Source organism: Pelophylax lessonae, assembly GCF_965119305.1.
Source record: "Pelophylax lessonae genome assembly, chromosome: 5".
NCBI lineage: Eukaryota > Metazoa > Chordata > Amphibia > Anura > Ranidae > Pelophylax > Pelophylax lessonae.
In genome coordinates this window covers 341388849-341416014 of record NC_138772.1, presented here as the reverse complement: position 1 = coordinate 341416014, position 27166 = coordinate 341388849, and the positions used below count along the sequence as shown (strand labels likewise).

At 42.0% G+C, this 27166-nt stretch overlaps 1 protein-coding gene across 2 annotated transcripts in view; it reads left to right on the top strand.

Annotated features, from left to right (window-relative positions):
• Positions 1-27166, top strand: part of ATXN1 (ataxin 1) — a 296018-nt gene that overhangs the window by 147765 nt on the left and 121087 nt on the right. For both annotated transcript variants that reach the window (XM_082257559.1, XM_082257560.1), the window contains one exon: positions 15259-15320. The gene's annotated coding sequence lies outside the window, so the exon portion shown is untranslated. The remainder of the gene's footprint in view (positions 1-15258; positions 15321-27166) is intronic.

Sequence of the window (27166 nt, the reverse complement as noted above, 5' to 3'; positions counted from 1 at the left end):
AGTGTGGTTGTGTACGTGTGATATACATACACTTTTTTGGGATCATATTTTCTATTCCGCTATTTAATCAAAAACCTTTGGGGATCAGTTAAATTGGGGGATAGTCTGTGTTGGTACGTGTGAGAGAGATCCACCTTTCCAAGTTGTTGGGGTTCATCTCATACTTCTGAAGGTTTGAGGGTGCTGCCTGTTCCATACTCCCCCTACTCCTAGCCTTTTAGGGGTACAAACAATAGTAATTGGGGCCTAGTGTGGTTGTGTACGTGTGATATACATACACTTTTTTGGGATCATATTTTCTATTCCGCTATTTAATCAAAAACCTTTGGGGATCAGTTAAATTGGGGGATAGTCTGTGTTGGTACGTGTGAGAGAGATCCACCTTTCCAAGTTGTTGGGGTTCATCTCATACTTCTGAAGGTTTGAGGGTGCTGCCTGTTCCATACTCCCCCTACTCCTAGCCTTTTAGGGGTACAAACAATAGTAATTGGGGCCTAGTGTGGTTGTGTACGTGTGATATACATACACTTTTTTGGGATCATATTTTCTATTCCGCTATTTAATCAAAAACCTTTGGGGATCAGTTAAATTGGGGGATAGTCTGTGTCGGTACGTGTGAGAGAGATCCACCTTTCCAAGTTGTTGGGGTTCATCTCATACTTCTGAAGGTTTGAGGGTGCTGCCTGTTCCATACCCCCCCTACTCCTCATCTAGCCTTTTAGGGGTACAAACAATAGTAATTGGGGCCTAGTGTGGTTGTGTACGTGCGAGATACATACACTTTTTTTGATCATATTTCCTATTCCGCTATTCAATAAAAACCTTTGAGGATCAATTGAATTGCGGGATAGTCTGTGTCGGTACGTGTGAGAGAGATCCACCTTTCCAAGTTGTTGGGGTTCATCTCATACTTCTGAAGGTTTGAGGGTGCTGCCTGTTCCATACTCCCCCTACTCCTCATCTAGCCTTTTAGGGGTACAAACAATAGTAATTGGGGCCCAGTGTGGTTGTGTACGTGTGATATACATACACTTTTTTTGGATCATATTTTCTATTCCGCTATTTAATTTAACTGGGCCTCCATGCGAGACCTGTGTGCCTTGTTGCGCTGTTTTGAGTACTCCACCAACATGGCCAGTGGCAATGACGCCGTTCTCAGCTTAACTATCCCACTTCTATGCCTCCTTGAAAAAACAATTCGGGCGATGATGGAAGAGGATGTGGCACAGGATGAGGAGGAGGAGGAGGATGAAGAGGTAACATTTCCAAGGCTTTCAGGGCAGTCATTCGCAAGGGGCTCCGAGGGTGGGTTCCTGCACACGCAAACGCCAGGGACGCAATTGTCCAGCAGGGGCACAGTTCTGGAGGATGAGGAGGATGAGGAGGAGGAGGAGCTGGAGGAGGAGATGGAACCATGTTCACAGCAGGGTGGCACCCAGGCCAGCTCATGGCCATCACTGGTGCGTGGCTGGGGGGATACAGAGGACACGGACGATACACCTCCCACAGAGGACAGCCTTTCGTTGCCTCTGGGCAGCCTGGCACACATGAGCGATTACATGCTGCAGTGTCTCCACAACGACCGCCGAGTTGCCCACATTCTAACTTGTGCTGATTACTGGGTGGCCACGCTGCTGGATCCCCGTTACAAGGACAACGTACCGTCCTTAATTCACTCACTGGAGCGCGATCGCAAGATGCGCGAGTACAAGCGCACGCTGGTAGACGCCATGCTGCTGGCATTCCCATCTGACAGCGGGGCCACAGTGGAAGCACAAGGCAGAGGAGGAGGAGGAGGAGGTCGCCAACGCAACCAGGGCACCGCCAGCACCTCAGAAGGCAGGGTTAGCATGGCCGAAATGTGGAAAAGCTTTGTCAGCACGCCACAACAAACAGCAGCACCAGCAGCTCAGATGGAACGTCTTAGCAGGAGGCAGCATTTTACCAACATGGTGGAGCAGTATGTGTGCACACGCCTACATGTAGTGAATGACGGGTCTGCCCCCTTCAACTTCTGGGTCTCCAAATTGGGCACATGGCTTGAGCTTGCCCTTTACGCCTTGGAGGTGCTGGCGTGCCCTGCAGCCAGTGTATTATCTGAACGGGTATTTAGCACGGCTGGGGGCGTTATAACAGACAAGCGCAGCCGCCTGTCCAGAGACAATGTGGACAAGCTCACGTTCATTAAAATGAACCAGGCATGGATCCCACGGGACTTTTCCGTACCTTATGCAGAATAGCAATGGATACCGACCTTACCCACCCATTGTTCCATTTTTGCTCTTTCTCACTCTTTTGGGGTGTACCCTCATTTAAAATTTTTGAAAAGAAGCAGTGTTGGCTACCTCGTCCTCCTCCTCAGGGCCAGATTAATGTAGGGGCTATTGGAGCTGCAGCTCCAGGCCCCTACCTTTTATATAGGCCCCGGGTTGGCCATATTCACTGTTACCGCTCTTCTGTCACTTGTAAACACAGAAGTCTGGCTTCTATGCTCGCTTCCCCAGGCAGCACCCTCAGAACCTCCCCACACAGCGTGAAGGCCGGACAAGGAGGGACAGTTGGCGATGCATGGATGTGTTTATGGGCTTCAGAGACAGCATCCCATGTTGAATTAGGCATGCATGGCTGCACCCTTCCTCCTCTGGGTGCATGGCAAGGCACGGCCCTTAAGGCCCTTCAAAATCCTCAGCACCAAGCCCATGATGCTGTTAATCCGGCCCTGGTCCTCCTCCACCGCCGCTTCCACCTACACCGCCCATAGGTGTGCGCAGCCTATTGCATTAAGGTGTGCACCCCAAAGTTGAAATACACATGCATGTGTTTGCCAGCAGGGAGAGTAATGTATCGGGGCCATGTACCTGTAGGCAAGGAGAAATAGAGCAGAGCAGGTCCCAGGGAGATCTTTCCCATCTCCTCACTGGCAATGCTATGTGCCCTAGGTGATTAGGGTGTGCCCAGGCACACCCAGCACACCCTGTGCGCACGCCTATGTCACCGCCACATCCACCACCACCTCAACCTCCCTCCTACTCCATATGGGCCTCGTCCTTCAGAGATGAAGAAGAACATTGTTTTATTTTTCTGTTTTTTTTTTGTTGTTTTAAGTTATTTCCCTATCCACATTTGTTTGCAGAGCACTTGCCATGCTCTTAATTACGTTTTGCTGCCATTTGCAGCACTCTAGCCCTTTCCTTTGGTGTTTTAGAGCCATTTTAGTGCCTTAAAGTTCGGGTCCCCATTGACTTCAATGGGGTTCGGTGTCCGGGAAAAGTTCGGTAAAAGTCCGGGACACGGACCCGGACTTTTTTTTAAAGTTCGGCCGAACCCGTCGAACACGGACATCTAGGTGTTCGCTCAACCCTAGTTAAGACCAGTGGTCTTCAAACTGCAGCCCAGGGGCCAGATGCAGCCCTTTGTTTGCTTTTATCCGGCCCTTGGGGCACTATTTTATCTACTGGTACCAACAATGGGACATATTTCCCTGCCAATGAAGGGGCACAATTCCTCCCATTGACACCCATATTGGGGCAAAATTCCTCCCAGTGACATCAGTGATAGGGCACGATTTCTCCCAATGGCGCCAAAGATGGGGTATTGTTTTTTCCCACTGACATCAAGACTTTGTCTAATCTCAATGACCATAGCCCAGCCCTCCTGAAGTCAGAGTGCCGGTTCTTACTAGTGCGGCTGCGGCGATCGCATGTAATGTCGGAGCGCACTGCTCCTTCATTACATGCGATCGGCTGTGCGGTGCGAGTTTAGCCATACACTTTGTATGGCTAAATGCGCACCGCACCCGCAGCAAAGATGCACAGGACCCTTTTTTGCAGCCGCATCAGGATCGGATCGCACAGCAGTTCACACTTGTGCGATACCATCCTGTGCGAACTGTGAGATCGCACTGCGATATGGGATCAAACTGGGGGTGTTGTTAAGATTACATTGACACCCCCAGCATATCGCATATGGCAGTGTGAACTGCCAGGGGTGCGTTTGCGATGTGGAACAGGCTGCGAACTCGCAGCCTTCCCGCATCGCATAAGTGTGAACCGGGGCTGAAGGACAGTAAACTGGCCCTTTGTTTAGAAAGTTTGGATACCCCTGGTTAAGACAAATGTAAGCATCTGTGAGGTCAATTTTTGGTGGGCACCCAGTAGCTGAGAGATGCCATGCAGTAACACTATAGGCCAGTAAACTTACAGGTCAGGCTTCAAGGGACCTCTCCGCTCTCACTCTCAGCTCAGAGGGCTATCCTTAAAGTAGAACTAAAGACAAAACATTTTTCAATCTGGATAGGGTAAGGAGGGGGTGGGGGTATAACACCTGTCCGTTTCTTTGTTATCTGTGTCCTTTTGGGAAGATTTCCCTTCTTTTCCTGTCCATAGCCAAAACAGAAAGTGAGGAAATCCCTTGTTGTCACCAGGGTCACCAGAACTAGAGTTCCCATTGGAATATTTCCCCTCTATTTCTATTCTGGTGAAAACCCAGAATTTGGGATCTTCCTTCACTTTCACTTCCCGTGATAATAATAAACAGCAGAGAGAGGGTGAGTCTCCCTAACAGGAATACTGCCAGCAATAAAAAACTGACACTCTCTCCAAAACTAAAAAAATAAAAAAATTGCCCTTTGTGATACTTTAACTACTTGACGACTGCCCACCTGCATTGTACTGCGGTCGAGCAGCCTGTGTAGTCAAAGCGATGTAACCATATGTCGCTGCCTACGTCCGGGTTTAGAGCACACATGCATGCATTCCCCCCTCCCCCTTCACCTGGCTCCCTCTGTGATTGCACACAGCAGGAGGCCGTCAGCAAGTCCCAGCCAATGATTCACGCTGGAAGCTGCTGATCAGCTGTGTACAATCACAGTCCAGAGCTGTGTGCTGCTAAACACAGAGGGAACAATCTGTCAGTTTCACAGATGAGAAAATGAGAGATCCAGTAGTAAAAGAAGCACACATTACACATTGTTAGGCAGACATTTAACCCCTTGATCGCCCTAGATGTTAACCCCTTCCCAGCCAGTGTCAGTACAGTGTACCACATGTGCTCCCACTGTGGAGACTCTTTAAAATTCATTAGAGTTAGGACTGCAGGTAACAGGGAGCCTTGACGTGGCCCTGCAGCTTTCACATGTGTTTGCAAATGTGTGCTAACTAAACCCCTGTATTGACGCAAACCGTTAGACAGGCCAATTTGGTTGGTAAGCAGACTGGTTGGCAAATTGAACTGGGAATTTTATCTTTGTTTGTTTCATGTGCGTTGCCCTTCCATGTGTTCTTTGCTATGAAGGCCAGTTATAGGTGGGGGCAGAGGCCATTTTCTTTGTTGTATATGTGTACTGGTGAGTGGACATACTGGGTGCCTTTGCTGTAATACTATCAGCTGGGCTTCCATTATGCCCCCAATTACCTTTCAGGAGGGATGGGCCACCTCCAGGCTCACCTGCCCCCTATCTATCCATTAGCTTGCATGTGCTCCCACTGTGGAGACTCTTTAAAATTCATTAGAGTTAGGACTGCAGGTAACAGGGAGCCTTGACGTGGCCCTGCAGCTTTCACATGTGTTTGCAAATGTGTGCTAACTAAACCCCTGTATTGACGCAAACTGTTAGACAGGCCAATTTGGTTGGTAAGCAGACTGGTTGGCAAATTGAACTGGGAATTTTATCTTTGTTTGTTTCATGTGCGTTGCCCTTCCATGTGTTCTTTGCTATGAAGGCCAGTTATAGGTGGGGGCAGAGGCCATTTTCTTTGCTCTTTAGTGTCAGTACAGTGACAGTGTATTGTATTATCACTGATCACTGTATTCATGTCACTGGTAAGGTCAGTGGCGGTCATTCAATCCCTCCAAACCCTCACTTAGTGTCAGATTTCCCACCACACTATCGCAGTCCCATTATTATATCGCTGATCGCCACCATTATTACCATTATTAGTATAAAAAAATTCAAAAATAAAAATTACAGTATATATACCATAGTTTGTAGGCACTATGTCATGCAAACCAATCAATATACACTTATTGGGATTTTTTGTTATCAAAAACACATAAGAGAATACGTTCTGGCCCAGATTTATAAAGCAATTAGATTTTCTATTTTTTTTTTTATTAGATATGTTTTATAGCAGAAAGTAAAAAATATTGGGTTTTTTTTTTTTAATTTTCAGTCTTTCTTCGTTTACATCACAAAAAAATTAAAAACGCCAGTGGTGATCAAATGCCACCAAAAGAAAGCTCTATTTGTTTAAAAAATGATATAAACTTCATTTGTGTACAATGTTGCATGACCGCTTAATGGCCAGTTAAAGTGCCGAATAGCAAAAAATGGCCTGGCTCTAAAGGGGATAGAATCTTCTGGAGCTCAAGTGGTTAAAGTAAGCTAAACTAAAAACAAAGATAAACCCTTAGAATTTGTTTACACCAGTGTTGCCCTCTGAAAAGTGAGAGAGTTTGCCAGATGTTGAGGAGGCGGCATGTCACCTTCTCCCTGCCTGTTTTAACTCCTTAACCACTTGCCAACCGACCTCTGCATATATACTGCGGCAAAGTGGCGCTATTGCATGAAGCGACGTACCTGTACGTCGTTTCTTTCAATAGCCACTAGATGACGTGATGGCTAGCAGGGATGGGAATCAACGGGTCCAGCGGACTCAATGTCCGCCGGCCACCTGCAATCATCCCAGGGAGAGGCAGAACAGCGATCTGCCTATATAAACAAGGCAGATCGCCGTTCTGCAAAGGGGCAAGATGGAGATCTTGTGTTTCTGCCAAGCAGGAACCAGGATCTCTGTCTTTCCCCAATCACTGTACCCCCCCCCCACAGTTAGTAAGCACCCCCTAGGGTCACACTTAACCCTTTGATCACCCCTGATGTTAACCCCTTCCCTCCCTGCCAGTGTCATTAGTGCAGTGACATTGTGCTTTTTTTTTAGTATTGATCACTGTATTAGTGTCCCTGGTCCCCAAAAAGTGTCAGTTAGGTGTCCGATTTGTCCGCCCCAATGTTGCAGTCCCGCTAAAAATCTCTGTTCACTGCTATTAGTAGTAAAATAAATAAATCAATAAAAATTCCATAAAAATATTGCATCGTTTGTAGACGCTATAATGTTTGCGCAAAGCAATCAGTATAGGCTTATTGGTATTTTGTTTGCCAAAAATATGTAGCAGCATATATTGTCCTAAATTGATGAAAAAAAATTACATTTTTAAAAATTTTTAATTGGCTGTGTTTTAAAGCAGAAAGTAAAATTTTTTTTTTTCAAAATTGTCGCTCTTTTTTTTGTTTATAGCGCAAAAATAAAAACCGCAGAGGTGATCAAATACCACCAAAAGAAAGCTCAGTTTGTGGGGGAAAAAAAGCATACATTTTATTTAGGAACAGCGTCGCACGAATGCGCCATTGCCAGTTAAAGCAACGCAGTGCCATATCGCAAAAAATGATCTGGTCATTAGGGGGTAAAACCTTCCGGTCCAGAAGTGGTTAAAGCCCGCACCTTAAGCATGTGCATTGCCAAAGTTATGTTGGGTACCCATTCACTTGAATGGGCTGTGTATGACAGGTGGTAATGCCTGCCTAATGCAATGGAAGGAATTACCGTATTTTTTTCTATACCACAAAGCAAAGCATCGTGGCCACAACATGTGTATACCCCTGTATGGCTTCCATTGGATTTTTTTTTTTTTTTTTTTGAGGGGCAGTGGGGCAGTAAAGATGTGCTGCAAATGCAAGTGTAAACTAACTGTCAGTTCACTCTAGGGTGATCCGACTTAGGGGGCGACCTGTGAAGTCGTGTGCACCGCGACTTCGGCGCGACTTGCACGGGCTTCATAAAATAAATGTCTATGCAAGTTGCTCCAGGTCACCCCAAAGTAGTACAGGACCCTTTTTCTAAGTCAGAGCGACTTGTGTCGCTCCTATTAGAACCGTTCCTGTACTACTGATGGACCGCGACGGTCCGCTACTTGTCAGGCTGACCAAGTCGCCTGACAAGTCGTATTAGTGTGAATGGGGTCTAAGCCTTATCCTTTCAACTATTTTTTTTTTTATATTTTTTTTTTTTTTTTTACTTTTTGATTTGTTTTCTTTCTCTGTTTGCAAATCTGTTGTCATATATGCCACTGACAAAGGAAAAAAAGAGAGAAGCCTAAAGCAAGCGGCATATGTAGAGTCGCTAACTTTCTTGCTTATTTTTCCATTTAGTCTTTTCCATATATCCCGGATCTGGTATTTATATTCAGCAGCCACTCAATTGTCTCATTATGCTCCTGTGATTTGTTTGGTGCTGTCACTGTATTATGCTGACTCTTCATGTGAACTCTGCCTGTACATTTGTGTTTCATCTCTGAGTGAGTGGAAAATGTTTTTCATGTTACATCGAATCACATTATTTCTCACTGAATAGAACAGAATTCAGCTGAAGAACAAATATAAGTGGGACTTTAGCTTCAGGAAGAAGCAGCGAAGCTTTTTATGTGAAAAATGCCCTCTAATGCGCTATGTGCCTGTAGTGATGTAACTCAATTCTAAAGTACAATGGGATGCTCCTGTACTGCACATAGACCTCCTTATCGATTGCTGATATAACGGTCCCGTTGTAGAGGGTGATGTAATCCTCTTCAAGTTACTAAGGAAAGTGACCTTGAGGGAGATCGAATGGCTGAGCCACAGAGGTGGATGCATTCTAACTAAGTTACCTTGTTTCTTGCTAAATTGGCTATATCCTTACACCCACATTGCAGAAACAGATTATAGAAGCAATCATGCCTAACGCAATAATAGGGGGCTATCTATTAGTGAAACATGAGATTGTACATGAAAGCATCTAAGAGCTGCATTACGCTGCAACATAGCATTAAACAGCAATTCACACTCCCGCAAACAGATGCCTTCTTCTTACAATGAATGGTCATTTCATTTTCTGTTTCAGCAAATTTCCTTCTTAAAACCTCTCATTTCGGAAAATGAAGCTAGTAAAGAGCACTGTGTTCAAATGACTGCTGCCCTTGTCAAAGCCTAGTTGGATCTGCTACATACTTCTGGATATTTGTACAGTAATACCTTGGATTGCAAGCATCATTCATTCCGGAAACGTGCTTGTAATCCAAAGCATTCTTATATCAAAGCGAATTTCCTCATAAGAAATAATGGAAACTTAGAGGATTCGTTCCACAACCATTTATTTTATAAGTCTTTCAGTTTAAAGTCTATATCAGGGATTCCAAACTACGGCCCTCCAGGTGTTGCAGAACTACACATCCCAAGAGGCATTGTAAAACACTGACATTCACATACATGACTAGGCATGATGGGAATTGTAGTTCCTGACCAACTGGAGGGCCATAGTTTGGGAATTCCTGGTCTATATAAAAAGATTATAGCAAAAGTGATAGGTTGTGTAACCATAAAATGTCCATCCACAAACGGCGCCTCCACAAGGGGATTAGAAGCAAAATCCAGCAGGAGCTACAGAGTATAAAAGAGAAGAGAGGTGCATCTAAGGCCCCTTTCACACGGGCTTTCTGATCAGGTCCGCCTGTCAGTTTTTCAGGTGGACCTGGTTGGATGCTCCATGCATCCCTATGGAGCAACAGATGTCAACGAGGCATATCCGCTGCTATCCGATCCGATCCTGTCCATGAAATCCAGGAGGAGGATCCAGGAGGTCAGTTTTCATCCGATCCCCTATAAAGAGGGGTTGGAGATCTGACAGTTCCTTCTCTGGAAAGTAAGTGGAGATGGAGCTTTCATCTGCCTGCTCAGCAGGGATTGGCAGATTGATCCCCGTTGAGCAAAATGGAGTAAAGCTTGTGTGCGAGGACCCTAAGTGTAGCAATATGGTTACATTTAATGAAGGTACAACATTTAGCAACACATGGTTAATAAATAAAAAAGGCACATCTACTGTATGTATGCAGGCATCTGGGTTAAAGCTGTCCACAAAGACCATCTTCTGCAACGCCGTCTCTCACCGCTGTCAGTCTGTAATCGTAACCAGGAAGACTACCCTGCAGTAAAGCAATCTAAAAGCGAGGCTTCACCCACTCATAGAGCGCAGTGTGGAAGAGATGACGGAGATGGCGGTGTGGAGGATGGTCTATGTGGACAGCTTTACCCTGGAAGCCTGCATACTTAGATGTGCCTTTTTTAATCATCAACCACGTGAGTTGCTTAATATTGTACCTTCAATAAATGTAACCATATTGCTACACTTAGAGGTGCCTCTCTTCTCTTTTATCCTCAGTTGTGGCATGATGCTACTTGTATATCAAGTCAAAATTTATTTTAAAAATTTGCTTGTCTTGCAAAGCCCTCTGGAACCAAGTTACTCTCAAACCAAGGGTTTACTGTATAAATAAAACAGCAATAGACCATATACTGGTGGATGATTTTACCCATTTATAGTACGTTACTTATACACTTGCAGACCGCCCCACAGCAGTTTTCCTGCTACAGGGTGGCCGCGCTGTGCAGGATCACGTATATATATATATATATATATATATATATATATATATATATATATATACATGTGATCCTGCATGTCCTGGTTTTGGGTGCAAGTGTGCGCTGGCGGTTATTCTACACAGCGGGAACTGATCAGCGGGTCTGGCAGACCCAATGTCTGCCGACACCCGCTGATCATTCGGTACACAGGCAGGACGGAATCTGCCAATGTAAAAAACAAGGCAGATTGCGGTTCTGTCAGGAGGGAAGGCATGGTTCGTGTGTTCCTGCAAAGCATGTCTTCCCCTAGTAAAACCACCTCCCACACTGTTGGAAAACACTGGCTAGGCACACAGTTACCCTTTGATCGCCCCTGATGTGTAACCCCTTCCCAGCTAGTGTCATTAGCACAGTGACAGTGCATGTTTTTAGCACTGATCACTGTATTAGTGTCACTGGTCCTTAAAAAGTGTCAAAAGTGTCAGTTAGTGTCCCAACTGTCCGCCGCAATATCATAGTCCCGCTATAAATCACTAATCACCACCAATACTAGTAAAAAAGGAAATAAAAATATCCCGTAGTTCGTAGACGCTATAGCTTTTGTGCAAACCAATCAATATACGATTATTGGGATTTTTTTTTTTTTTTTACCAAAAATATGTAGCAGAATACAAATTGGCCTAAATTGTTGATGAAATTTTATTTTTACATTTTTTTTTTTTTTTTATTGGATAGGTTTTATAGTCGAAAGTAAAAAATATTTTTTTCAAAGTTGTCAGATCTTTTTGTTTATAGCGCAAAAAATAAAAACCACAGAGATGATCAAATACCACCAAACGAGCTCTTTTTGTAGGAAAAAAAAGAACATACATTTTGTTTAGGTACAAAATTGCCAGTTAAAATAACACAATGCCATGCCGTATTGCAAAAAATGGCCTGGTCTTGAAGGAAGGGGGGGGGGGGGGTAAATCTTCCGGAGGACAAGTGGTTATTTAACATTCTGTCTTATATGGTCTTGTATTTGTATGCCTAGCTTGTCATTCGGGTTTTTAAATTTATTAAATGTTACGTCACCCATGGTGTTTGTTCAGTAAATGAAAATGTAAATGAGACTGCGATAGGGCATAATTACTGATCATTGTCCTGACTGACTTTGAAGAACTGAAATATCATTTTAACAGGTCACTGCACATCACAGCTAAATCTCCATATATACATGCAATAACATTTCTAAAAATCTGTTGTCATAATGGTTTCCCGTTACTCTTGTTGTCATATTGCAAACCTCTTATGTTTAATTAGCTGTTGGTAAGAGTGGCAGAAACACCGAGGACATTTTAAAGTTGGCAATACACTAGTAGATTTTTGAACAAACTTTCTTAACATACTAAAATTCTCAGTATATTCGATGATTTTGACTAACATTTTTCGAAAAGTATTTTAAAATTTAATTTTCTTTTAAATATTGGAATTTTAGAATCTTCCCAAATGAAACCACATACACTGTAGAAATTCATTCCAGAAAATGTTTCCATCCTGCTCCTTCGAATTTCCTCATCGGCGCAATTAAAAATGAATGTCAATTTGACCTCACTAATGATTACATATGAAATGATCATTCCTAAAACAAAAACTTTGAAACAAAATTCTACTCGTGTATAGCCAGCTTGACAGTAATTAAAGAATTTAAAAGGTCGGTGAACACAGACTTGAAAACACATACATTATTACAGGTTTTTTTTTTTTTTTTATAATTTATTTCCCTCTGTTTATTAGAAAGGGGGGACTTCATATTGTATTTACTTTAGCACAGTAGTTTCATCAGTCTTGACACACAACAAAGCAGTGAAAAACAGAAGCAATGAGACGAGTATTGAAGCAAGTTTGTTAGCTCGATTCATGCTCCAGTATAAAACGTACCCAACACTTTTAGTTCTGTGTGAGTTTTGAATGAAAATCAAGAAAATCATAAAATTCAGTGCAAAACTCGATGGGTGAGGAAGTGGTGAGCAGACAAACAGAACTTTTATCCTTTAATTTAAGAAATCTCTGCGTGTCATCAGCACACCACGGTAAACCAGAAGAAAAACATTTATTCTTGTTGCTTGTTGAAGGCTGTCACTTATTCTTGATAAAGGGATCCTTGAACCACCACTTCCCGTCTGGCCCGTGTAGATAAATGGCTGAACGAGCGCAACACCTTTGTGGATAGATGCACCTATACGTTCTACCACATCGCTCGCTCGTGGCACAATTTGAGGGACACGGCCCTGCACTATGTGATAATAATAATTGGCCCTGCACTGTGTGATCACTGTGAACAATCACAGCTATGACAATAGTAATCGTGAACACTGGCTTTCATTTTTGAAGCCTATGTTTACTACTGTGAAATCTGGGAAAATGATCCTGTGATCAGATCGTGCCATGAGCAAGAAACTGTACTGGTCGGGGATGATCATTTTTTTTTTTTTTTTACACTGTGATTGCTTTTACAGCCATGATAACTATATAAACAATAATTTCTAACACTGTTCAACTGCACTCATGCCTTCTGTGTTTACTACTGTATATGGCTGGATGGGTACTGCACCGATGTGGGTGGACTTACCTGTATAACAGATGTCCAATTGGATTGAGATCTGGAGAATTTGAAAGCTAAATTTAACACCTAAAAATCATTGCGTTCCTCAAACTATTCTTGAATTCATCAGAACAGGCCATCTTCTTCCATTACTCCGTGGTCCAGTTCTGATGCTCACATGCCCATTGTAAGCAATTTTGGCTGTGGACACGAGACTACAAGCCCCATACGCACCAAAATGTGTTGCACTGTGTGTTCTGACACCTTTGCATAGGGACCAGCTTGAACTTTTTTTAGCAATTTGAGCTACAGTAGCTCTTCTATTGGATCAGACTACATGGGCCACCCATAACCCCATCGCTGGCTTACTGGTTTACCTTCCTTGGACCACTTTTGGTAGTTTTGGAACATCCCATAAGAGCTGTAGATTTGGAGACACTCTGACCCAGTTGTCTAGCCCACAGTTTCTCAACCTTTTTTCACTCAAGGCACCCTTTAGAATTCTGTACAATCACGGGGCACAGCAGAAGGTGCGTTCAAGCACACGCACGTTGCATCTTTCAATGGGTTGCCCTATGGGCAGAGTTGCTTTGTAGCTGTAGTCCCACCCAACACCTCCTGCTGCACAGGTAGAAGCTGGGAGAGGGGACCTGCAGAAGGCAAAGGCAAAGGGAACACCACAGACAGCCCTCTCTCTTGCTGGCCTGTTCCTCTGAATCATCTACGGAGCCGAGTCAGGGGAAACGAGGGACGCTGGGCAGGCTCTTGATGCCTTCCTTAGCAATGATGATGTCATCGGTTGACAGGGCGTGGGCTGGGAGTACCCTAACAGACTTTATGCATGTTTAAAAGGCACAAGACCAAAAAAAGTTACAAATTTACAAAATTACAAAGGTACAAAACAAATTAGTTGTGCTCTTGCTGAGGGCACCACCAATGACTCCTTGCGGCACACCAGTGTACCGCGGCACCCCAGTTTAAAAAAAACCCTGGCCATTACAGTTTGGCATTTGTCAAAGTCGCTTATATCTTTACACTTGTCCACTTTTTCTGCTTTCAACACATCAACTTCAGGGACATGTTCACTTGCTGCTTATTTTATCCCACCCATTTTTAAATGCCATTGTAACAAGATGATCAATGTTATTCACTTTACCTGTCAGTGGTTATAATGTTATAGCAGATTGGTGTGTGCGTGTGTATATATATATACACTGCATCTCTCTCACTCTCTCTCTATCTATCTATGTATATTGCAGGTCTTTAGATGTGGTTGTTGCATTTGTTTTCTTTTTTAAGCTTTTTTTCTTTGTTTTCATCTGTGATCCTACTAGTAATGTACTTCCTGTTATAGGGTGACAATGCTCACTCACTGTACCATATCTCTAGAGGAGCAGCAAACTTTTTTGTAGCAAAGGAGGTGAAATCCTATAGCGGGATATATTAAAATAACAGACCACCTTCCCCTCTCCTTATCTCTGTTACATGAAGGGAAGGTGTTCTGTTGCCCACAGAGGGAACTGGGCAAAGCTTATGATATTTCTTGAAATTTTGGAGCAATGAGGGCACAATAATTAGAAGTTTTCTAGATTTCTAGCTGGACCACCACTCCACCAGTTACTTTTTGAACTTATTGAACAGGTATAAGAGACCAGAAGTAAGTAAAAGTAAGAAGAAGAATAAAGAAATAAGCAGATGTAAGAAGTAAAAGTAAGAAGTAGGCAGAAGTAAGAGAAATGTATCATTAAGGTTTACATACAATATAAAGTGCCCCAAAACACATATTTAGAAAAAAGTATACGGAATGTACTTTACGTTTCTGGTGAGCCCTGCTTCACTGTTCCCCAGTCACTGCAAGTAGTACACACTTCTAATAAAGTGAGTACCGGCATCCCTGCCGCAAGCTGTGGTTTCTGCTGCCAGCTTGTATGTCACTACAGGTGGCAGGACAAACTGATAATAAACCCATCAAGGCCAATTGAAACTTTGCAGTAATTGGAGAGGAACAAAGTAGCTGTATTTTTAAGACACAGACCACCAGAAAGGCAAGCATATTCCCACTTCTTTTAGTAGATATGGTGTTGGATACAAGTTACCGTGTACTGGCGGCAAGCTTTAATAGCCAACAAATGAACTCTATTAGTTGTACTTATTATTTCTGTAGTTAATCAGTTACACCAGATATTGTTTCATTAAAGGTAATAAAGAAAATTGTGTTTTCTTTCAGTTTTATGAAGAAGCTGGAACTTCCTCTGAGATTGATGCACACAGACACAGATTCACCAGTAGGTAAGCATGCTGTCAGTTTCTAGTATTTATAATAATGAATATAAAATGGAACATACTAGATGTCATATCAATGAAAGACATCTCTACAATAATGAATGCAATATAAATATTCTGTACCATTTAAACCCTGCCAGTGATTGATTATAAGTACGATTGGGACAATAAATCAGAGACCAGATCATCACTGGAAAATCTTTATCAGACAGAATCAATGATAAACTGTCTTTAGTGGCAATGGAGGATGTTGGTTTTCATCAAGCCTTATGGCCCTCACACACGATCAGAAAATTGTACAAGAAATGCCACTTTTGGAACGTTCGTAAGATAATCTGATCATTAGTACACAGCTTTCGAGAGCCGATCAGTTCATCCAACAATATCCGATGGGACAAGCGCAAAAATGTTTCTCGTACAATACCAGATCGTACGATTTTTGTTTAATCAGTACAGTTGTCTTTCGAAAATACAATACAAATAAACTACAACACATTATATCGCTTTCAAATTTTTCTTTTGTCGTACCGGAATTTTTTAAACTTTAGTAAACTCTTCATTTTTGATATAAGATAGGCATGCGAAAAGAAACCAGGACAGTCATTCATCTGATAATCTCATAGTGCGTACCATTAGCAAAGGTTCCTAGTGCATTGTGTCATGATTTTATCAACAATGACTGCTTATGCCCTGAGGAAAGGGGGAGCTTTTTCCCCCCAAAATGTGCTGTTTGTATTTGATTCTCTTAATGTGAAGTTCCAGGTTCTACCTAAATAGTCATAAAAATGCTTTCTTCCTCTCCTAACACCTTTTCTGATTATCCTGTGTAAGAAAGATGTAAATACTTATTTATTTTCAGGCCGTTATGGTCTGTTTATGTGATCCGACTCCCCGGTGTCAGACAGCAGTGGCTGTAGGAGAGTGGAGGGATCACCGACACTGGATGGGCCATAAGAGCTTATGGGTGACATCACGGCTCCCGGCTTTACTAGCTGTTGTCCAGCACTCTTATCTCCCTGCTGATGCTGCCGCTGGTTGACTAAGTAGAGATCATGTGACTGGGCTGGAAATAGGTAAGTATATACATCTTTCCTACACAGATTAGTCAGCATAGGTGTTATCAGGGAATTTTTAAAATTAGTTAGGCATATCCTAAATAATTCAAAAAGTCCTTTAGTACCAGGTGTTCCTTAGTACACGTCCAAGAACTTACCGTGTTGCAAGCACTTCCTTTGCCACTAACTCTGTATTAAACACAGATCCTTCGGAACCAACTTTCACTTCTATTGATCCAGTGCTAACACACATATCAAGCATAAAAACTCAAGGAAATCAAAAGAAAGAAAGGGCAGGTGCAGGGAATGATGCAGTTCTCTAATCCGTGAGCTGGCCAAGGAGAATTAGGTGGCAACAGAGTGCATGCACTGCAGGATTCCAGTAACCAAGAGTTGAAGTAATATAAAGGAGAACCCATAATGTGTTTTTGTAGCCTATGTATAATTGCTACACACTTTTAGCTAGTTTAAAGCTTTTTGAGAGTACACAATTTTCTTGCCCCCCCCCCCCCCTTCTACAAAGGCTCATTAAGAGGCTGTCTGAGAAAAGCTTTATTCCAGAAGAAGCCAACTGGATGAATGATCACATTTATAGAGATGGTAATGGTCCTGTTGTCAAATCTTAAGGTGAGGACAGAATAAAAGAGTAAGGATTACAGTGAGTAAAGAAATGAATAGCGATCCAGGTTCGTTAGGATAGAGGAGCAAAGCTACAGCCTATTGTATTCTTCCATGATACTCCAGGAAAATAAAGTTGAGATCCTTTTTTTTTTTTTTTTAACTTGAGTGTTTAAGTTTTGTGTGCAATAAGTCTGTTGAGAGTCTTTTAGCTAGTTAGAAATGACCCAGAATGGTGTTCTTATTTTTATTGAAATGACTTAATAATTTCTGGTCAGTAAGTAAATTTTCTGCATTATCATCATTCTATTCTCTTTTATTAACCACTTAAGCCCCGGAGGATTTTCCTGCGCAAAGACCAGGGCCTATTTTGCGATTCGGCACTGCGGGACTTTAACAGACAATTGCACGGTCGTGCGACGCTATACCCAAATGAAATTGACGTCCTTTTTTACCACAAACATAGCTTTCTTTTGGTGGTATTTGATCACCAGTGCAATTTTTATTTTTTGAGCTATAAACAAAAAAATAGTGACAATTTTGAAAAAATAACAATATTTTTCACATTTTTTTTATATGAAATTTCCAAAAAAAATTTAAAAATCTAAATTTTTTAACATTTTAGGCCAATTTGTTTTCTGCTACATATATTTGTTAAAAAAAAATCGCAATAAGCGTATTTTGATTAGTTTGCGCAAAAGTTATTGCGTCTACTAACTACGGGAAAGATTTATGTCATTTTTGTTGTTTTTTTTTTTTTTTACTAGTAATGGCGGCGATCTGCGTTTTTTTTTGCCGGACTGCGACATTACGGCGGACTGATCGCACCCTTGACTGACATTTTTGACACATTTGGGATACCAGTGACATTACTATAGTAATCAGTGCTATAAATATGCACTGTTACTGTAAAAAGGACACTGGCAGGGAAGAGGTTAACTTTTTTGGTGATCACTGGGTTAAATGTATCCCTAGGGGCATGATTCTAACTGTGGGGGGGGGGGGTGGCTTGTGATGTAACCACAGAGACATACGATCCTACATAGCAGGATCGTATGATCTCTTCAGTTACATCAGGGAGAATGACAGGCGGCTTTGTTTTCATTAGCCGCCTGCCTTTCTCCCTCTCCAGCGGGAGATCGCGAGTGACCGGCGGACATCGGAGCTGCCGGTCACTCGCGCGGGGATGTAAGTGAACGAGCGGGGGCGGGAGCGTGCCTCCGGCGGCGCGCACTCGCCCCCTAGAGGCTCGTAGGCGAGCGACGTAGCCCTACGTCAGTTTGCCTGTACGGGGCTGACTGCCGCAGTAAATAGTCGTGCGGCGGTCGGCAAGTGGTTAAATGTGATGGACTGAGTTTTCTTAAATCAGTGACTACATTTTCTCAAATGATAATAAGCATGTTTGCATTCCAGGAAAAAGAAAGAACTATGTGACCCACTGATGCTATAGTCCTAATAATAAAGATAATATAATGGTTTGAAGTTGTACTTGTTTTACAGTTATTATGCACACAAAGTATGTTAAAGGTCCATGCCTCTAGCAAATCTCATTACAGGGGCCAAATGCAATAGTAACCCCTAATATAGAGTAAGAAAAAAACAACAGGTTTGCATTAGGTAATTGGCATACTAAATTAATCTCGGTGCAAGTTAATAAACATATGATATATACCATAGAAGTATCCATTCTAGCTTTCAGACCTACCAGAATATGTCCTGTAACTGTAAAAATATGCCGATTAGAGCCGGTTCACACTGAGGTGATCCGACTTCGGGGGGCGACCTGTGAAGTCGCGTGCACCCCGACTTTGGCGCGACTTGCAGGGACTTCACATAATGGAAGTCTATGCAAGTCGCTCCCAGGTTGCCCCAAAGTAGTACAGGACCCTTTTTCTAAGTCGGAGCGATTTGTGTCGCTCCTATTAGAACGAGTCCTGTACTACTCAATGGACTGTGACCTACCGCGACTTGTCAGGCTGACAAGTCACCTGACAAGTCGCGCTAGTCTGAATGGGCTCTTAGGCTTTAGTGTGTATAAATATGCAGATATGGGCTGGGGTTGGTGTTTGACTAAATACATAAGAACAGCATACTATTTCCATCCAATCAATCTTTTTGATTAAGTCATTGTGATCATGTGTATCAACCTGGGGCATTAAAGTACAAATTTCACCTAACAACAGAAGGATAGGATTTATCAACTACCTAAAATAAATTTAGGCTTAGTTACCCACTCCAACCATTTGGATTCTCCAGTTCATTATCAAAGTGAAGATTACACATTACAAAGTCCATACCTGTATACATATCCAGTCCAGGTTGAAGTTACATTTTAACAGGTATATTACCATTAAACTACTGTAAGGGGAGGGTGTCCTTTTATTTTCTATTAAATATTTTTTTACATTTATATTTTTTTACACATTTGTATTTATTTTTTTTATATACTACTATCACGAGCAGGTTGAAAAGCCCACTATGAGACAGTAGTGACAGGTCATCTTTATGGAAACATCAACTACAAAATATGTCAACCAGGTGTCTAATAGTTAGATGTACCACATCCCTTGATTAGAAATAAATATATTGGGAAACAAGAAAAATTGGATTTTTACGGTACAAGGAATACTTCAAAATTGAAAAAAATAAAGTTTTTATTGAAAACATCACAGATTTTAAAAAAAATACATATATAAAAAAAAACAATTAAGGTCTCCCGAGGAAGCCAATGGTTGGCGAAACATGTAGAGCTGGAGTTTCCGCATACACACATTAATCATTTGAATACTGTGCAAAGTTTTTAATATATGTATTTTTTTACTAAATCTGTGATGTTTTCAATAAAAATGTTAATATTTTTTTAAATTTTAAAGTATTCCTTGCACCGTAAAAATCCAATTTTTCTTGTTTCCCAATATATTTATGGAAACCTTAGGGATCTATGCAGCCTATGCATATAAGGGACAGTAGGTCCCTGATCTGCTGTACACATGGCCACAGTGCTGGGACTCGGGTTCATTCTTCAGCCAACCTAAAAATTTACAATGGTTCACAGAGAAGCCAGGTGAGCTCCAGGACAAGGTGAGAGGGAAGGAGGCAGTGGGGGAGCGCACTAATTCTGCCAACAGCACGGAGAAAAAAGTTTTTTTTTAACCTTATCACGTATCTATCATAACACAGTTATGATAGTGGCAGTAAAACCATTAATGATGCCTATCCCTTCATCAGTAACAACTTAGACCTCTTTCACACAGGACCCCTAAAATGACAGATTTGTAGGCCTTTTCTTCACTAACCTAGTATTTATTCACACATATATGTGCAAATACATGCGCCTCTTGCCCTTGATTTAGAAACTATGAGAATTTTTACGCATGTGTTAATACGCATATGTGCTATACAGCCCATCCTCATGCTTTTCCTGCCAGGAATATCTAAAGCTCAAAAATCAATACCATGTGTAAGTAAAGTGGTTAGCAAATAAGTCTTCAGGTCAGTCTGCATTGTGAAGTCCACCTCTGGGAATAAGAACAATCTCCAAACAGAACTGCAGTAGCAGAAAGAGGAATTTAAAGTGATATTAAAGGTATTTTTTTAAAATTTGCAGAGAGCAGCCCCGATCCTCCTCTTCCCTGGTCCCCTGTCAGCGCTCCTGGCTCTTCCTCTTCTCCGAGCCGCTTGCTATGGGGGCACTCGTGCATGCTCCCTCCCAATCCCCCCCCACAGAACAGGTCTTAGCCCCACCCCCACTTCCTCCTCACTGGCTGTTATTGATGGCAGTGGGGGCCAATGAGGAGGCACAGACCCGGAAGAGCAGCTCTCATGCACATCGCTGGATTGGGACCGGAATTAGGTAAGTACAATGGGAGACTGCGGGGGGGCTGCATACTTCACACTTTAGAACCTCTTTCATTAAAGTAATAATAAACCCAAAAGCAAACATTCATACAGTAGATGTGATGGCTGCATTATTATTATTATTTTTTTTTTTTTTCAGGTGTTCTTTCTTCTATTTTTATGTGATGATCCAGCCAACACGTCTGTTGCTTTTCAACAGAGCAAGTTCTCCTGCAAATATAGTTAGGAGTGTTAAGAAAAATAATTTACCGCTGACGGTGGTGTTTACAATGATCAGCTTTTCTTCATTTATGTTAAACCTTTATCCTAAAGGGAAAAAAAAAAAAACAATTAGCTGTAACTGCTTTTAAAATGTTAGATGGAGTTTGGCTTCAGTGTATTTAAATCTTCTAGTACATCAAGCACTCCCCTCCCCCCAGACTGACAATGTTGCTATCCAAGGGTGCCCCCTGTGCTCCTTCATCCAGAGTGGGGGCACTCTAATACAGGAGGTGTGCTGCAGCCATATAACCAGTTGAAAACAGAGGGTAAAAAAGCCTAAAAAAAAAAAAAACCCAAAAAAAACAAATGCAGCCACCACATCTAATGATTGGTAAGCTGCAATATATGACATTTGTGGCTTCTGTAATGCCAAATTTACTGTTAATATATAGTAATTAGGTAGGAAAGGGTTAAAGAGATTTTGTTTTTCTCATTTACAGATAATCCTAATTAGTTTGTATTTTATATGAACTGGCTATAATTTTGCAATATTTGGCAAGCCTGATACAAATATAAAGCCAGTGAGTCAATAACAACTACTGTTATCAAGTCTGAGCCAGCGCTATACAACGTGACTGTGTAGAAGTTGCAGTAAACTTTTCCATTTCATTAAATCTGACTCACTGAGCAGAACATTGCAGTTCATATATAACACCCAAATTGCTGCTTGACTTTTTGCATAGGTATTTTTTTTTTGTAGCTACCTTGATATGGGGGGGCAACCTGCATTTCAAGCTTAGCCTTTCATTATAAAAATGGTTAATTATTTATTACAGACCTTTGCTACAAAACAACTTCAAAAGAGATTTTATTTTGAGTGTATAACCCATAAATATATTGTCATATGTAGTGAACAATAATGTGTCGTAGGTGTAAGTATGCAGATAAAGGATTCAGTACTTTCTTTAGCCTGCTAAAAATAAAATAATAGAAAAAAATAAAAATAAATAATAAATAGTATTATATATCCATCTGTTAATTATTTTATGACTGCTATACGCACATACAGTATGTGGTGACAGTGCAGGTTGGCCTTAATACCCACCCGCCACATATATGCATCGCTGTCTTGCTCTCAACCACTTGCTGACCACCCGCCGTAGTTTTACTGCGGCAGGTCAGCTCTGTCCCTCAAAATTACATACCTGTACGTCGCTTTGCGGGACCACTAGTGTGGGCGTGCGCCGCCAGAGGTGTAGCCAATTAGCGGTGATGTCCGCTGGGCACCCGCGATTGCTCCCTGTGGAGACCAGCGGTCTGCCATTGTAAACATGGCAGACCAATGTTCTATCATTATTGAACACAGGGATCCTGTGTTCCTCCTATTTAGGAACACAGGCCTCTGTGTTCATGCAGCAAGCCCCCCCCCCCACAGTTAGAAAGCACCCCCTAGGGACACATCTGATCGCCCCTGGTGTTAACCCCTTCCCTGCCAGTGTCATTAGTACAGTAACAGTTCATATTTTTTAGCACTGATTACTGAAAAGTGTCAAAAATGTTAGTTAGGGGTCCGAGCTGTCCGCCGCAATGTCGCAGTCCCGCTAAAAATCGCTGATCCCTGCCATTACTAGTAGAAATAAATAACTAAATAAAAATCACATAAATCTTTCTCCTAGTTTGTAGACGCGATAACTTTTGCGCAAACCAATCAATATACGCTTATTGGGATTTTTTTTTTTACCAAAAATATGTACCCGAATACAAATTGGCCTAAAATGATGAAAAAATTTGATTTTTATTTTTTTTTTTATTGGGAATGTTTTATAGCAGAAAGTAAAAAATATTGTTTTTTTTTAAATTGTTTCTTTTTTTTTGTTTATAGCGCAAAAAATAAAATCGCAGAGGTGATCAAATACCACCAAAAGAAAGCTCTATTTATGAGAAAAAAGGACATTAATTTTATTTTGGTACAGCGTCGCAATTGTCAGTTAAAGTAACGTACTGCCCTATCGCAAAAAATGGCCTGGTCGTTAAGGTGGTAAAACCTTCTGGTCCAGAAGTGGTTATTCAGCCCACAGTCACAGACAGCTCACAGTCAACTACTGATGAGCGGGAGGTGGTAGGACGGCTTCCTGATGATGTCAGCACTGTGTAGCCAATCACAGTACTGCATGATCTGGAGCCCCTCCTACAGGCCCCAGGCTGCACAGCCCATTTAGAACACCGGCTCCTACCTATAGATGATTGCAACCTGGTCTTTCCAATTTTAGGAAGATCAGTCAGTGAATATTATACTTATTAAACAGTAAGTCATACCACAGACTTGTGTATCTAAGAGTAATAGATTCCAGTAAAATGCTAAAGTTTTCACAAATATATAGCAGGTACATACACAAATAAAGTAAAAAAAAAAATGAAAGATGAGCCACCATCCATGTAGACCTAATATTTGAACATCAAAATATACATGAAGTTGCTATGCCATAAAAACCTTTACTTGTCTCCAGATAATCTTCACCAACAGCCACAACGTCAAATACATTGTTTGAAGCAGCTTTATATACAGCGAGGACATTCACGACAGTCCTTTTATTAGAAATAAAAATCCCACAGGTATGGTAAAAATGTGTTACGCTGTTGTACTTTTGATCATCATCATGTATGGAAAAACAATTTCTAGAGACATAACGTCAAGAATAGCTTCTGGCAAACAGAGTTTTGTTTTGACTAATTTAAACATAGCTACATATATAGTATTATTGTTAGAAATATCTGTTTATCAATATAAATTTTTAAAACAGAAACAGTACAACAAATCAGATTAAGGCCCCTTTCACATGAACGGACCGATCAGGTCCACCTGTCAATTTTTCAGGAGGACCTGATCTGACCATCCATCCCTCTCTATAAAGCAGCAGATGTCAACGGATATGTGTCTGTTGACAGCCGCCGACATCGATCAGATCCTGTCCACTAAAAACAGACGGATGGGTATCTGCCCCCATTCGTCTGGTGGCTAAGATCGAATGACAGCCAGATGAAATTGGATAGGTGGTCCGTTTCCATCGGACAGCCTATAGAGGAGAGCGTACAAGAAATGGTTAATGTTAGCGCACAAAGTATAGCGTCAACAAATTAGTTGAACACAGTCCATAAAGTCCATAACTAAAAGTCCTTAAAGAAGGTGAGTACACCTGTGAATATGAAAGTCCGATCCGCAATAACACTAAGGGCAGGATAGCTCTTCTTAAGAGTGAAGCCAACTCTGTAAATAAATGCAGCTGGGGGGCCGTAGTTTGGAGATCCCTGCCTAAGGGGGAACAGCATACTTTGACTCCCTGGTAAAAAGGGAGTCAAAGCTGGAGGATATGGAATTTATGTTTACACAAAAATATTTTTTTTTTTGCTATGAAGGAGAACGGAAAGATGGTAAAAAACATGGAGTGCGCATGCTCTATTCAAGCCTCGCGCATAAAACGTGTTGTGGTTCTTCTCTGCCCCTTGGTGACGTCACACCCTGAATAACGCTTCGTCTTGAGTTGGTCCACCATGAGTCGTACCCAGAAGACACAGGCTAGCTAGCACTCTCCTGTCTTCCACAGTCATCCCCACTGCCACATCTCCGGACCATCTAGGCGTACGTGTGTTGGACCTCCACCTCAGGGCTTGTACCCCCCAGATGAGCCTATATTGAGCAGCTATTATGTGTGTCTTCACTTGTTGCCTGTCTGCATAATAAAATATACTGCACTTAGAGGTGCCTTTCTCTCTCCTTTCTTAAAGAGGAGAGTGGGCTGTGTCTAGTGTCGACCGCCTGCTCAGCGAGGATCAGCGCAGAGATTTCCTGCTCTGCAGGCAGATCCACTGTCAGACTCCGCCAGTGTGAAAGGGACCTAAATGTTTAAACGTCCATCCAGTCCTATGATTTGCACAACTTAGCCAGATAGGGGAAGCCAGGCTGGTTACGTGACTTTTCTCTGCTGCAACTATGAAACACAACTTGGTCACCTCCCTGTCCCAATTCTTTGCTTGACTACAATGAGGAAAAAGGCATCCAAGAGGTGCTGGTGACTTTGATGTGAGTTCATACAAAGTAGTAAAAGGTCAAATACATTTAGAGACTGAGAGCTCACTGGCTCGTGTTAGGCTGCTTCCAATAGACAAGGCTACCCTCCAGTGGGAAGAGCAGCCGTTTACCAGAAAAGAGCACGCACTAATGGAAGGAGCACCAGATCAAAGAATAAAGTCAGGATTTGGACTTTTTTTTTCTTTCGTCTGGCATTCCTTTCATTAATGCATGTTTTTTTCTGCCAAGCCTTTGTTTGAACGGTCTAATAAGGCCATCTCTCTGCTCATAACCACTATCAGCGTGTTCTTTGTGACCACATATAATACGTATTATGTGATAGACCTTTCCCTCTCTTAGTGTTAGTGTTACTTAGTACTTGTACTTACTTGGCATAAATCAAATTAAGGTATTTATATAAGTTGTATTTAAAAAGCATTTTTCAATTGCATAACTATATTAATGTATGCTTGGAGTTCAGCTTTAACAATTAAGATATCCTTAAATGAGATCTATGGTCACAGCATACATACAGTTTCATCACAAACATCATAACAACTGCCTTCCTATGTACTTTCTGTCCCCACCATTCTCTGCCCCTCTTTGTATGGCCATTTTTTTTCCCTCCCACCAAGACTGACACAATTTCATTGTGGGTAGTTTATACCACGTGTACTTTCCCCTGATCTCTCTGTCAAAATTGATGGCACAACTATCAGCCCATCCCCACATGCCAAGGTCCAAGTGTAGTCCTGGACTCTGAACTCTCCTTCAAGCCCCACATCCAATCGCTGTCCAAATGTTGCTGCCTTAACCTCCGCAACATCTCCAAAATATGCTCCTTTCTAACCAAAGACACAACAAAGCTCCTAGTTCACTCCCTGGTCATCTCGCGCCTCGATTATTGCAAATCCCTTCTCATTGGCTTACCTCTACACAGGCTATCCCTCCTTCAATCCATCATGAATGCTGCTGCCAGACTCATCCGCCTTACCAATTGTTTAGAGTTCGCTTCTCTTCTCTGTCAATAGATCCATTGGCTTCAGCTCACCCAACAAATTAAATTCAAAATACTAACAACATCTTACAAAACCATCCACAATTTAGCTCCCCCAGCTACATCACTAGTCTCTAGTCTCTAAATACCAACTTAATCGCTCTCTTCGTTCCTTTCAAATCCTCCTGCTCTCTAGCTTCCTCGTCACCTCCAGGACTTTTCCAGAGCCTCTTCAATCTAATGGAACTCCTTACTCCAATATGTCCGATTATCACCTACTCTATTAGCTTTTAGACAATCCCTGAAAACCCTCCTCTTCAGAGAAGCCTATCCTACCCACACCTAACAACCGTACTTCCATTTTCTCCATCAGCTCATCCCCCACAGTTATTGCCTTCTGTTTCACTTGGCCCTCCCTTTTAGATTGTAAGCTGTAACGAGCAGGGCCCTCTAATTCCTAATGTATTGAATTGTATTGTAACTGTATTGTCTTCCCTCATATTGTAAAGCGCTGCACAAACTGTTGGCGTTATGTAAATCCTGTATACTATAAATAAATAATAATAATCATTGTAACAGCAATACAAACGATCGTTATATTTGACAATCCAATTTACACTTACATGAAAAACTGCTTTCATGGTGTAAGTGCTCCCTGTCTGCAACTTTCCACAATTTCCTGGATTCCCTGCGTGCTTTGCAGCTGCTCCTCTGCTATTCACTTTAAACCTCTAAGACTATTCCATGGCACTTTGCTGCCTGCAAGCAGTGATTCCTATACTGACTTTACCGCTACTTTCTACATCAAAATATAATGTGAAAATTAATATAATGATTTTAAATCTTGACCACAGACACATTTTTGGGTGCCCGGATGTACCTGGTTATGAAGTGTCCCCAGATGTGTCCCCAGTTGTAGCTTGTGTCTCCTATTTTAGCCCTGGATGTTTGAGATCTGCTCAGCGCGGGCATAGTTTTTAAGATGCTGGATCCCTCTCCTCCCTCCCTCCTTCCCTCTTTACCCTATTACCTGGTTGGACAGCATGGCTCAGAAAAG